We start from the raw sequence: 13898 nt of genomic DNA, 5'->3' as shown, positions 1-13898 counted from the left end.
CTAAACATTCTTGCTAGGGAGTTAAGCCCAGTGAACAAACACACCATGCCTTACTTCTGAGTAAGAATGCAGAGGATTGTGCTGTATCTCATCTGTTTAACGCTGAAATGAGTGAAGAGTAGAACAGGAAATAAAACATACGGAATACTGCAGTCAGTTCAGAAATAATTGACTCCCAGGGTATTGACACTTCAGCTTATTAATAAGGGCATTGCATTTGGGCTAGTTAGTTGTATTTTTTGTCAAGATAAGTGCACAAGTTGAAGACATTCCATGCAACAACACCAATTTAGCTACTGTCTAAACAGAATTTTTGCCTCAAGCAAGCTGCTTTATATCGCTGATGAACCAAAAAGCGTAAGTGAGGACTGGCCAATTAAGGCAGACCCCTCGCCCTCAGCAATTCCTGCAAAGCCCCCAATTGCTTGTTCCAGAGCGTTTCAGTGAATTCATTTATTCATTATTTGATTTACTGATTTCTGAACAACCGGAGGCAAAACTTCTAAAAAACAAAAAACTATTTCTGCAATTAATATTCTATAAAATGACTGGGTCACACGTCAGGGAAAGCCCTCTTTTTTAGAGAGAGAGAGAGAGAGAGAGAGAGAGAGAGAGAGAGAGAGAGAATAAATTTTCAGTAGCCTCATAAATGTAAAGACACCAGGCACCTGTACCCTTCCTTTCAGCTGGTAACTGATTCCAGAGAATGCAGCTGCATTAATAAAATCCTGATTTCTCATACAAACTTAATACACCTTGGGGGCATGTGGTACTCTCAGCAGAGCTCCACCTAAGGCAAGGATTTTGCGGGGGGGTGGGGGTGGTCCCCTCAGGTAACCTGGTCTCAAGTTGTGTAGGTTTAAAGTTAGAGTTCCCATATTTGGAAGAGCAAAAAAGAGGACACACACACACACACATATATAGACACATACATGTACACACACACACACACACATATGTATGTGTATGTGTGTACAGTGGTACCTCGGGTTACATACGCTTCAGGTTACATACGCTTCAGGTTACAGACTCTGCTAACCCAGAAATAGTGCTTCAGGTTAAGAACTTTGCTTCAGGATGAGAACAGAAATCGTGCTCCGGCGGCGCGGTGGCAGCAAGAGGCCCCATTAGCTAAAGTGGTCCTTCAGGTTAAGAACAGTTTCAGGTTAAGAACGGACCTCCAGAATGAACTAAGTACTTATATGCAGGACCTCATTTTTGTGCAATAGGGTCTCAATGCACCAGCCAGCCTCGCACCAAGGCTGGGTCAGCTGGGGAGCGGGAGTCTGCTACCAAAAAATAAAATAAAATGGACATTTTGCCAAGATTAAAAAAATCCCCCCGGACCCCATTTTATCCCCCCTACCCCCCAAAAAAATAAAATAAAAGAGGACATGTCTGGAAAATCTGGACATATGGCAACCCGGACGCTTGGGGGAGAGGTCGTCACTGAGGTATTGTGGTCCTGAACCATTTAAGGCTTTATAACTCAATTGGGCCTGGAAACTAAGGAGCAGCTGGTGCAGTTCGGCCAGGACCGGTGAAAGTATTTACCGACAACCCACATAGCTGTACGTCCTGCATGTTCTGTATATGAGTGTGATTATGCTCGCCACATCTGCTGGGATGTATGATATAAAGCTGAACACACTGCCAATTTCAGCATTCTCTCTCTGTGCTTAAAGACCTCTAAATTAGGTTTGTTAATTTCAGTGGGCATACTCTGAGTAAAGCTACCAGCCCTTCTCACTCAATAGATGAAAAAGGGTTCTAGCCCAGGGACATTTGACATTGTGCTTCCTAGCACACAGGAATTCAGAAGAAGAAGAAGAAGAAGAAGAAGAAGAAGAAGAAGAAGAAGAAGAGGAAGAGGAGGAGGAGGAGGAGGAGGAGGAGGAGGAGGAGGAGGAGGAGGAATTTGGATTTGATATCCCGCTTTATCACTACCCGAAGGAGTCTCAAAGTGGCTAACATTCTCCTTTCCCTTCCTCACCCACAACAAACACTCTGTGAGGTGAGTGGGGCTGAGAGACTTCACAGAAGTGTGACTGGCCCAAGGTCACCCAGCAGCTGCATGTGGAGGAGCAGAGACGCGAACCCGGTTCACCAGATTACGAGTCTACTGCTCTTAACCACTACACCACACTTGCTTTCTACACAAAGCGGGTTCCCACCTCCCCCCGCACATTTCATTCACTCCAACGATTGCAACTTCCCAGTCCTCATTTTCTAGCAGCTGTTCCTGATAAGACCAGTGCTGGTGTTTTGTCCCTCTGTTTACCTTTGGGAGGGATGGGGAGGATGCCCTTTGCGTATAATATTTGCTAGCACACCCAGAGTCACAGAGCTGAAGACCACCTTGTCCTACCCCCTCCAGACTCATGCAGGTGGCCCACGGCTGGATTACCCCCAAGAGCCATGGTGTTTTGTGCCCATTGGGACAGGTGGGGTGGAAGACAAGGGGCTCAGCTACATTAGTCAAAAAACATTTTGAATGTGATATAAACATGCAGCACCAGATGGCGCTGGAGAGCAAATAAAAATTCTGTGCAATTTTTACAAACTGTTTTTCCCTTTTGTTATAACGATTTAATTTCTGACTTATTTATAGCAGCTTTTTTCTATCTGTAGATCCACCGAAGGAGCCTAACAGTAGCTGAAGCCAGGGTCAATGACAGGTGGTGTCAACTAAGGGCTTGTCCCACTTTTTGCCAAGCACAGGTCCGTGCTTCAAAGCCCTGTGACAGAGCACCCTGTATTCATTTATTTTGCTCTGGGGCTTTCCCTGTGAAAACCTGCTCTTTAAATCTGAAGCAGAGCAAATAGCAATTTGTGTTTTCTGCAGTTTGCCATTCAGCGCTTGGACACAGAGCTTTAAAGTGTGGGCCGTGCTCAGAAAGCACAGAGGAAAGGTAAGCCCTCATTCAGTATTTTTGTCCCTGTCCTTTGAGACTGAAAAGGAGGAAACTGACAGGCAGTGCCACGCCATCTCCCACCCCAGCGCAGGAGGAAATGTTGCTCCTGTAGAAAATGGGAGATGTTCAGTTCAGTTTGTATTTTAATGTGAACCTACCTAATATATAGAGGGATGTGGGTGGTGCTGTGGGTTAAACCACAGAGACTAGGGCTTGCCGATCAGAAGATCAGCGGTTTAAATCCCCATGACGGGGTGAGCTCCCATTGCTCGGTCCCAGCTCCTGCCCACCTAGCAGTTCGAAAGCATGAAGTGCAAGTAGATAAATAGGTACCACTCCGGCGGGAAGGTAAACGGCATTTCCGCGCGCTGCTCTGGTTCGCCAGAAGCGGCTTAGTCATGCTGGCCACATGACCTGGAAGCTGTATGCCAGCTCCCTCGGCCAGCAAAGCGAGATGAGCGCCGCAACCCCAGAGTCGGCCACGACTGGACCTAATGCTCAGGGGTTCTTTTACCTTTACCTAACATGTACCTAACAGTACCCTACCAAAATACTGCTATCTTCCAAAATCCACACTCTTCCAAGTTTTGTTATGCAGTGCCCCAAACAACAGCAACAAAATAGTAAGCAACATTGTATCTACTAGGGTTGAGTGCAAATCACACATCTGTTTGGTTATGCTCCACCTCGATCACTGAGATCCTCTGATGGGGCAATAATGAGGTTCAGTTCACCATCACTAGGCACCAAGCCTTTGCTGTGATAAGCCTGCCCTGTGGAACTCTCTGCCTATAGGGGTTTAGTGGAAGCCACAACTCCCTTCATTCAGATCTCCACTGTCGGACTTCTTTCTTTATAACCCGATCAGAATTATTATTTTTATATTTTATTTTATTTTAAATTTATTTATTTATTTATTTATCATCATCATCATCATCATCATTATAAATGACTTTAATTACCTTTATATGGATATCTTTGTTGGTTTCGGTTTTATATGCCACATTCTCCCTTTTTGTTTTATTTCTCAATGAGAGTGTGACTTGCAAATGTGTAAATAAGTAACTGCACATTTTTGTGAAAACAACTTACAGAAAACACACTGCATTAGGAAAAACGGATTGCAAAAATGTGTTCATTAGGCAAAAAAATATCGGGGGAAATGAGCCTATTAGGAGAAATGTGCAATAAAATGCTGATGAATTTTCGTGATGCAGAATTGTGGCAAACCGAACTTAGGATCGTGAAAATGATGATAAGTATAATAATTAGTAGTAGAAACAGCGGCATTCTTGGCCTGTTTACTGGTTCTGTGCTCTGATTCTACAATCCAAATAAACTGATGCAACTTAGGCACCCTTCCCCTTAAACAGACGTCCTCACTTCCTGGATAAGGAACCACTGATATAAATCTAATCCTTGGAATGTGCATCTGATTGTGGGTGTGGTCTGTTGGCCCAGTGGTATGAACACAAATGCACAATCTGATCCATCACATTCTGGTACAGATAAGGATGCTTGCTCTGATAGAACATTTTTGTGCATTATTTTTACTTATTTATGCATTTTATGTACAGTCACCGCCCCCCCCCCATATACACGTGTGTGTGTGTGTGTGTGTGTGTGTGTGTTTCAAAATCTGGAGAAGTGAGAATTTTGAAGGATAGCTGTGTTTCTGCTTGGGTATTGTTTCAAGCAGTGCTTTTTTTCTGGGGGGGGACGCATGGGTACGCATACCCCTAAACATTTTGTGAATCTAAGTTTGGCCTCATTGAAGGGCAATATTTCAATATGAATAGGATAATGAGAGTATCCCTGAACATACACACGCACATGCGCGCGCGCACGCACACACACACACACACACACACGAAAAAAGCACTGGTTTCAATTAATGTGAATTAGGCATATTTGCACAATGAGGCATTTTCCTTACACATTGCCCAAATTATACGTGCTAATTCAAACTGTTGCAACCTGCCCTGACACCTCCTAGTGAAGGGTAGCTAATGAATTTAATAATAATACAAATAGTATTATTATTATATGCTGTTTGTGTTGTTGTTTTAAAAGGTAATTTATCCAGTTTGGACAAAACTACAATTAATGTCCGATGCACTGACGTCTTTCCCCTCCCTCCACTAAAATCTGAAGCAATGCCCTTAGAAAAGAAACTCAACAGTGCTACTTCTACATACAAATTGTTGAACTGTTGTTGTCAAATATCCAGAATTAGCTGGAGGGGGCACTATCTTCCTTGGTTTGCCTTAGCTATCTCCCAGACCTTTCCTAATCATTGGAGAATCATAAAGTCAGAACCTGAATAGAACAAATAGTGAGGAATCCAACTGCCCACCAAAGGAAGGGCATTTTCTCTCCCAGCCCCTGCTGCTTGTCCCCCTGACCCAACTCAGCCTGTGCAAGGAAGAAAAATAAGTACAGTAGTGGGTGTTATGTACTGAAGTTCTCACCCTGGGCCAGCAGGGGGATACTGTAGATAGTTCAGGTCCACATATGCAAATAAGGGATCGAAAGTGACGTTCCGTGATTGGATAGTTACAGAAAATGGTTACTGTTGCGTTGTAGTAGAGCTCTATATAAGCAGGCTGGCTGAACCCTTCAGTTCAGTTCTGTTCTGGCCTGTGAATAAACAAGAGCTGTTTGAAGAATCGCTGTGTCGTCTGATATGTTCACCCACAACTTAACATTGGACACCTTCATTACTAAAATAGCTCTAAATGGGTAGTTTTTGGGGCGGAAATAAGTTAAGCTGTCCGTGGAAGGAGAAGTCAACCCCTCCACCATTCCCTGGTGCATTAGGAGTTCAAAAGTTAGTAGTGGTGCAATATTTCTTGTGCCAACCAGTGCAGAGGACTTTTGTTATTAGATGGGAAGCGGCTCCTGATTTCTAATATAATTTTCTTGGCCTTTTATTTCTCAGTTGGATAAGTGGGTGGGGCGAAGACATGACAGCCATGACAGCATTGCCGAATTCTAGTATATTGATAAGGCTATATTTAGGCTTCAGGGAAGTGGTTGTGGAGAACCAGGAGGGAACGGGGCAGCAGCAAAACTAAGCTGCTCGTATCTAATGCGGGAACACATCATTGAGGTTTTTCAGGTGTTTGACTAGAACATTCAACAACACTGTGTTTGTGTGTGCTGCTGAGGAATTATATAGTCCCAGCAGCTAACAGGACAGGAAAGAATGCAGGCTGAATTAAGATAGATTCACAGAGCGACACTGACGTTGCCATGACTGATGCAAGAGAGCAGCAGCTGTGGAACCATAGGATTCTGCAGAACAGACCAGGAGGATCGTGGCCTATGGAAGAGGTTTTCAACCTTTTGGGATCCACAGCTCCCTTGACCAACTACATTCTTTCTGCAGCACTCCTGTGGGGCTCAGGAACCCAGTTATATCACCCCTTGCCTGCAGAGCTGGCAGCCCCTCACCCTTTTTCGAACACCCTCCCTTCTGGAGTGTTGCCTCAGCCTCCTCTCTTCTCCTCTTTCCTTGCGAGTGCTCTGGGCAGCCACAACTTCCGCCCCTGGTCTCTGAGCTGCTCCCCTGCCCCAAAGACATGCGCCTCCTCCCACTGCCCCACCCCACAGCACCCCTGGTCATCATTCAAGGCACCCAAGGATGCCAGGGCAATCCGGTTGAAAACCACTGGCCTATGGTATGAGTGCCCCAGATGAAACCAATTCCCTCTTCTGGTCAGCAACTCCATGAGTACAGGGAGCAAGTAGCCAGCACTCACTTTCCAGAGCACTCGATTCAAGACATTGAACACCTGACATAATCTGAACAACAGTGAATAAGGTCCAAGCAGTTTTGAACAATGATATTTATCATGGGGGAGGGTGGCTGGGATCATCGCACAAGCCTGCTGCACCCCTATACAGTCATACCTCGGGTTAAATGTGCTTCAGGTTGAACATTTTCAGGTTACTGAATGTGTTACTTCTGGGTTTCGCCACTCATGCATGTGCAGACGCTCAAAATGATGTCACGCGCATGCGCAGAAGCAGCAAATCACGACCCGCGCATGCGTAGACGTGCAGTCGTAGGTTGCGTTCTACTCAGGATGTGAATGGGGCTCCGGAACGGATCCTGTTCACATCCAGAGGTACCACTGTAATTGATTTTTTCAAAATAGCTCCATTATAATTCTCAAGATTTTCATGGGGAGGGCTCCTGATTCGTGCAGAGATCTCTGCACTGAGTGAAAAGTTTGTTTGACCTTTGGATGAGTCACTACGAGCAACGTTAGGTGGAAGCAGCTCTCCGGTCTATAACTCCCACAGCACTAAATCTTTAATCACCACACATCACAGAGCGGACCCAGCTAGGCAAAAAATGAATAATGCATCCCTGACTTTCTCAGATGCAAACACAGCAGACAAGTGGTGATCTTTAAAAATTTAAATTTCTAGTGATTGGAAATGAGAGCTCAAGTTGTGAAATAAAGTTGCGAAGTTTCAGAGTGGTGTTTTCCCCACTCTGGGTTCTCCCTCTGCCCCCCTCCCCACACATGAATCACACAAACTCTCTTATGTGGCTTTTAAAAGAAGCCATGGATGATTCTCTGTCATTCCAGATGTGATGCTACTGGAAAATTGTCTCATTGGTCATTTCCTTCACCCCCCAAGATTTGACCCTTGTTAACAAGGACAGGGATATCAAATGAAATGATGTATTTTCATTTGGAAAGGTGGAAGAGAGAAAAACAAGGCTGATCCAAGTGTTCGGAAGAGTTCAAAAGAATCAGCAGAAGAGAACAGTGTTACAGAAGACAAAACTGTCACGATTTCTCAGATGAAAGCAAGCCAAACTCAGCATTTATTTAAAGCAAGAATTGGGGTGCGGGGATAGAAATAACCGTAGACTACAAGATTACATTTAGAAGATAAATAATTCTTTACGCCACAGTGGAAAAACATCTGATAGAAATCAGTAAAGAAGGATAATCTTTCTACGGAATTTTAATGACATTCTATTGAGTTCTAGCTCCCAGAGAGAGAATTTTTGATGCTGTTATAGGATTGAGGGGTAGCTTTGGGGCTTCCTCCAAGCCTGTGATTTTTTAAAAAAATCTGTTAGATGTGATTCTGTATGAAAGGAGACTGCCAAGGCAGTCAAACTAGTCTCTTTGTCAAGTTAATGGTTCCAGCCATGTGTGTTAAGTGTTTCTTTGTAGGACTAAAGAGTATGGGTGACTAAGGCTCCAGGAGGGTGGGTTAAAAGGGAGCAAGTTTCTGCCTTTCCCCTGAAGGGAGGTGATGCTACCAGTGAGTGTAAGAGTAGACCTGAGTCCAGTCTTGTCATGACTTGCTCTTTGTGCTGAATGCAAAACTAACATACTTAGGCAGCTCAATACCTAAGGATGAGGGGCAACATTTGCTGAAGTGTTAATGCTGTGACCCTTTCCACCTTATGCTCATCCTGTGTGTGTGTGTGTGTGTGTGTGTGTGTGTGAATTATAATAATATATTACAAGGGTGTCAAAGTCTCCTGTGACCTTCATTTCAAGGAAAGCAAAACTGATATATTTGTGCTGACCATCCCCACTCCCCAAAATTTCCCACCACTCAGAGACTGGGATGTGCATAACGATATGGTATTGTAGATGGCATAAGTATCTAGATGAAAACAACAACATTATTGCCCTCCATTCCTTTTTATCACTGTAGGAGTTACAGAGGAGGAGTGTGATGACAGTTGTTGTTAGTTAGGTTCAGGATAAATATCTGTGAAAGGAAATCTTTCATCCCTATGGAAGGGAATGAAGAAGGTGAAACTAAATTCAGTAGGACTTCGCTTCTACAGGTTTCATCTTGCCAAAAGCCATTTTTATGATAATATTGAAGAAAAGCTCACAGGGGAAACTGAATGCTGTTTAGCTTTTGCAGCCTCTCGCTCCGTTTTTCACCCATGACTGCAGAGGTGCCTCAGTGAAAAACTGATCCAAAACTTAAGGAATCCTCTGCACATCCTTACATCATGCTATCTACAGTAATAGCCTATCTAATGCTGTAAGGACTAGAAGGAATCAATCCTAACTGCGGTATGGGAATACAAAGCAATGAGTTCCCTACCACATTTGCAGACCTGTGGCACAGACCAGAAGCAGGCTGATTTGTCCATCTCTGCTTATTTTGTATCTATCTTGTTGGCTTGTGGGACTCACAATCGAGACTGGAGCCCCTAAGATGGCTGTGTGGTGTCTTGTAAGCCTCCTTCTAGCAATTCCTGCAGCCAAGCTGGTGCCAAATGCATTGGTCTGCTTTCCTTTGGACCACATCACCACCTGTTGCTTGGACAGCCCAGGACCTTCATACACAATGCCCAGGCTTGCACTCTGGAGAGGTTACTTGGGTGCTGCTAAGGCAGCAAATGCAACGTGGGAGGCAGCAGTTCGTGGTCTATGCAGCCACAGTGAGTGCTGTGATTCTCCAGTTGTTTGGCCTCACCTCTAAGGCACACTCCATTGACTTTGAGGACAGATGGATGCCAACTTCTTGATGCATGCTGCTTTCTTGGCAATGCAGCAGAAGGGCTACTCAGGGGAACCTGTAGTCAAGATCTGACCAATCTCTTTAACATAACAAGCTGCAGCTAGTTCCACACAACCTGTGAGCTTTGACGCCAAACACAAGGCAGCAGCAAATGCAGCAGCCCACCAGAGGCTTGACAAAACCTACAATTTTTATGCTGAAAAAACCCAAATGACTTTTCAATCACTTGGAAGAGCCTCAGTACATGACCAGTGGGCTGAGCATCATAATTTCAGCATGTGTGTTATAGCTCAATCATCCTGCCTGAAATCTATAATTTAAATCATGGATCCCAGTTGAATTGAATTAAATACAGATTCAAAACCCACTAAAAATCTAAAGCGATTTGGAGGTTAAGCTTAGAGATCTATCAGTATAAATCCAAATAAGCAGACTATGAATCAGATGGTAAGCCTTTTTAATATATGTTGGTTTTCAGAATACTTAAGGTTCTGAATTAATGGAATCGTTGTTTTGAAAAGCCACTTTTGCTACTTATTTAATTTTTTCATTCTAATCTGCAGAGCTCTTTGCATTGTTTTTTGTATTCACTCTCACATAAACCTTGTGAGGTGAGCCACTGCCATTCCCATTTTACTGATGTAAAACTGAGGTTTAGGGCAGGCATCCCCAAACTTGGCCCTCCAGATGTTTTGGGACTACAATTTCCATCATCCCTGACCACTGGTCCTGTTAGCTAGGGATGATGGGAATTGTAGTCCCAAAACATCTGGAAGGCAGAGTTTGGGGATGCCTGGTTTAGGGGGAAAACTGCAAAAATGAGTAACTGAGAACCTAGATCTAGCTTCAAGCCCAGCACTCTCTGGGTTGCATTTAGCAAAGTCACCCACTTCATGCAAGGACTTATATTTCCACAATGGAACTGCCCCTCCCTCTGCCTTCTATAGGGGTTTCCACCGCCCTCTAGAGCATATTTGGAGGGCTATGAGGGAATGCAGGGAGAGAAGAGGGAGGGGATGTTCAACTGTGCATGCAAAAGTCAATGGGTTGACTTTGTTGATTACAACCCAATCCATTCACCCAATCTTATGTTTAATTTACTCAATTTATCCCTCTTTCTCTGTTTCATAGGGCAATGAAATTTTATGCACAACTCCCTTTTTTTATTTATTTACATGCTCCTCATCCAATTAAAAAAACACACATTTCATTTAATTTAAGATGTCTTTAAACATTTGGCAATGTTTTTCACAAGATTCCCCCTCCCCATCAACTTTTGCTCAGAGACCGCATTTCCCCAAATTATTTGTCAACAATGTGTTTGTATCCTTGATTGTCCACAAAACCATTAACAGAAATGCCAAACTTTCCCATAGGGCTGACTGCCTCCCACCCCGCCCCATATGGAATATGGGGGGGGGGAAATGATTTCCTTCACTGGCAATAAAGTTTCACATGCATTTTGCTAAGGACAAAAATATATATTTTGAGATGCAACAGACGCTGTCAGATGCAATGCGTTTCTGCAGACACAACAACACCTCTTCATTTCTTGTTAAGGCTCCATATTATTATTAAAGAGAATGGGAATATGCCTGCAAGTTATCCTTGTGTTTGAAAATCCACTGTGGGAAGGATGAATAAACATAAGTAGGTTTGATAGGGACGTGGAGGGAAATTTCTAAATTGGACCTAAATCAGCCCATATGTATTCCCTTGCTGAATCAGAGAAAAGGTCCTTCTAGTACAGCTGTTTTTCTTTGGTGGTGGTGCTGAACCTAATATGTCTGAGCACTCCCCTCTCGATTGTCTCCAATTTCTGATATTCAGGTGGGTTTAACTTTAAAAAAATAATAATGATCCAAGCCGCATGATATCTTGTAGCGCTGTTCTAAATGCTGATTCAAGCATTGCAGGGGCCATATTTTCCAAGTCCAATTGCTTACTCTCAACATTTGTGACCTGATGGCTAAATAAAGAGACACAGCAGTTGCTGGGTTGAACTAGGGTCACTCTATTTAGGAATAAAACCCATTTTTAAAGCCCGCAGAGGGAAAACACTATTGATCCTGGAATAAACCTGAGCCAAAACAAACTGCAGCCCTAGGGTGACCAAAACCCCTGGCCAGTACTGAGGAAGAACTAAGAGCTGAATGGGCCTTTCCAAATGTACATTTTCAGAAGAGTTAGCAATGTGCAAAGCAGGTTCAGGGCTCTGAGCTGGTTGCTAAAGAACAGGAGATCACTGCAACTGAGGTGACTTGTGTTCTTTCCTTCATAGGAGGTTTTTAAGCAGAGACTGGATGACCATCTGCCATGGATGCTTTAGTTGAGATTCCTTCATTGCAGGGGGTTGTCCTAGATGACCCTCGAGGTCCCTTCCAGCTCTACAATTTCAAGTTTCTATGACTTCTACTGAGGAGCCTCCTGTTTCCCACAGTCCAAAGGTGGAGGGCACCCACCACACATGGAATGGAGAAGGAGTGCCTTTCTTCAGGTCAGATGCTTGGCTATTTAAGAATCTCAGGCTCTCCAAAAGGGGCTGAAGCCTAGAAGCAGGGGGTTGGAATAGATGACCATTTAGGTTCTTCCCAAATCTATACATTTCAATTTTACGAAGTAGACAGCATCTTAAAAAGCAGAGACATCACCTTGCTAACAAAGGTCCGTATAGTTAAAGCTATGGTTTCCCCAGTAGTGATGTATGGAAGTGAGAGCTGGACCATATAGAAGGCTAATCACCGAAGAATTGATGCTTTTGAATTATGGTGCTGGAAGAGACTCTTGAGAGTCCCATGGACTGCAAGAAGGTCAAACCTATCCATTCTGAAGGAAATCAGCTCTGAGTGCTCACTGGAAGGACAGATCCTGCAGCTGAGGCTCCAATACTTTGGCCACCTCATGAGAATAGAAGTCTCCCTGGAAAAGACCCTGATGTTGGGAAAGATTGAGGGCACAAGGTGAAGGGGTCGACAGAGGATGAGATGGCTGGACAGTGTTCTCGAAGCTACCAGCATGAGTTTGACCAGACTGCGGGAGGCAGTGGAAGACAGGAGTGCCTGATATGCTCTGGTCCATGGGGTCACAAAGAGTCGGACACGACTAAACGACTAAACAGCAATAGCAGTCTGGAGACAGGTTTGAAACACCTCTCAGTGTGCTCTCAACCTGCAGTTAGTTGTTCACTTAGAACTATCCATGGTCCTGAACCTGACCTGCCTTGCTGATTTCTCCATAGGCTCAAGCACTAGGCCAGCACTCAGTAGTAGGAATGATCCCTCTGAGCTGATTCAACACAGATCAGGGGATCTGATGTATACATGAATATTTTTGCATTTCCTTCGTTGGGAGGGGCAGTTCCCTATGTACACGGCTTGTGGTTAGGAGAAACACCTGACAGTGGGAAAGCCCTGTATATCCATTCAAGCTCTTGCACTTTTAAAGAATCACTGGAATGGGATCGTTTAGCAAAATTTATATATCGTTTAATTGTAGTAAAACCTCTAAGTGACTAACAATAGATATTTAAGTGATCAACGAGAACAGTGGAAAACCATTGAAAACATTTAAAAATAGCTAAAATTATTGGTAAAAGATATTTAAAGACACCAACACCTGTGTGTCTAGATAGGGTTGCCTAATCAAAAATGTTTTAAGCAGGCACTGCAAAGAGTACAGGGAAGGCACTGCCTGGCATCCATAGGCAAGGAGGTCCAAGGTGTAGGTTCTGTCACACTAAAATATCAGGGATAATTATGTGCTACCTGTAACAGTGCCAATTCCAGAGATTAAAGAAGCTGACTGAGCACATATGGGGGATAGGCAATTCCAAGTGTAAACTACTCCCAAGCCATTAACAGGTGGGATGGAACTCTAGGTATTCAAAGTTAAGAATTTCAATCCACCCAGTCCTAGAATCCATCTAAAACAAAATAAAATGCCAAATCTACATTGTGAATGCAGCATTATTAAAATATAACACTGTAGCAATCAAAAAGTTGATCGAAACATCATTTTTTCCTGAATGGCTACTCACTGAATACCTTGAGGCCTCCTGTCTGCATTCTCAAAAGGTGTAGCTCAGATACAGGCTGACCACCTCAAAGATAATGAAGCCTTGGTGCCATCGCACAATAAGAACGCCCTTCATTCCACACGTACACTTTTGCAAGACGGAAATCCCACAGAGATCCCAATGAAGAGTAGATACACAAGACAACAGCAATGGCAAATCCTCATGTTGCATTCTTATAGTAGAGGTAGTAAAGAATATATTGTTTAGAGCAGGCATCCCCAACCTGCGGCCCTCTAGATGTTTTGGCCTACAACTCCCATGATCCCTAGCTAACAAGACCAGTGGTCAGGGATGATGGGTTGGGGATGCCTGGCTTAGAGGCATTTTCAAGATGCAGCACATTCAGTCGTACAGTAAATCAGTCTTGATTTTTTAATTTTTCTTTA

General features: G+C 43.8%; 1 protein-coding gene across 30 annotated transcripts in view; it reads right to left on the bottom strand.

Annotated features, from left to right (window-relative positions):
• NRXN1 (neurexin 1) overlaps nucleotides 1-13898 on the bottom strand; it is a 1008670-nt gene that overhangs the window by 625600 nt on the left and 369172 nt on the right. The gene's annotated exons all lie outside the window — the stretch shown is intronic.

Source organism: Podarcis vaucheri, assembly GCF_965113315.1.
Source record: "Podarcis vaucheri genome assembly, chromosome: 3".
Classification (NCBI taxonomy): Eukaryota; Metazoa; Chordata; class Lepidosauria; order Squamata; family Lacertidae; genus Podarcis; species Podarcis vaucheri.
This window is presented reverse-complemented; position numbering and strand designations above follow the sequence as displayed.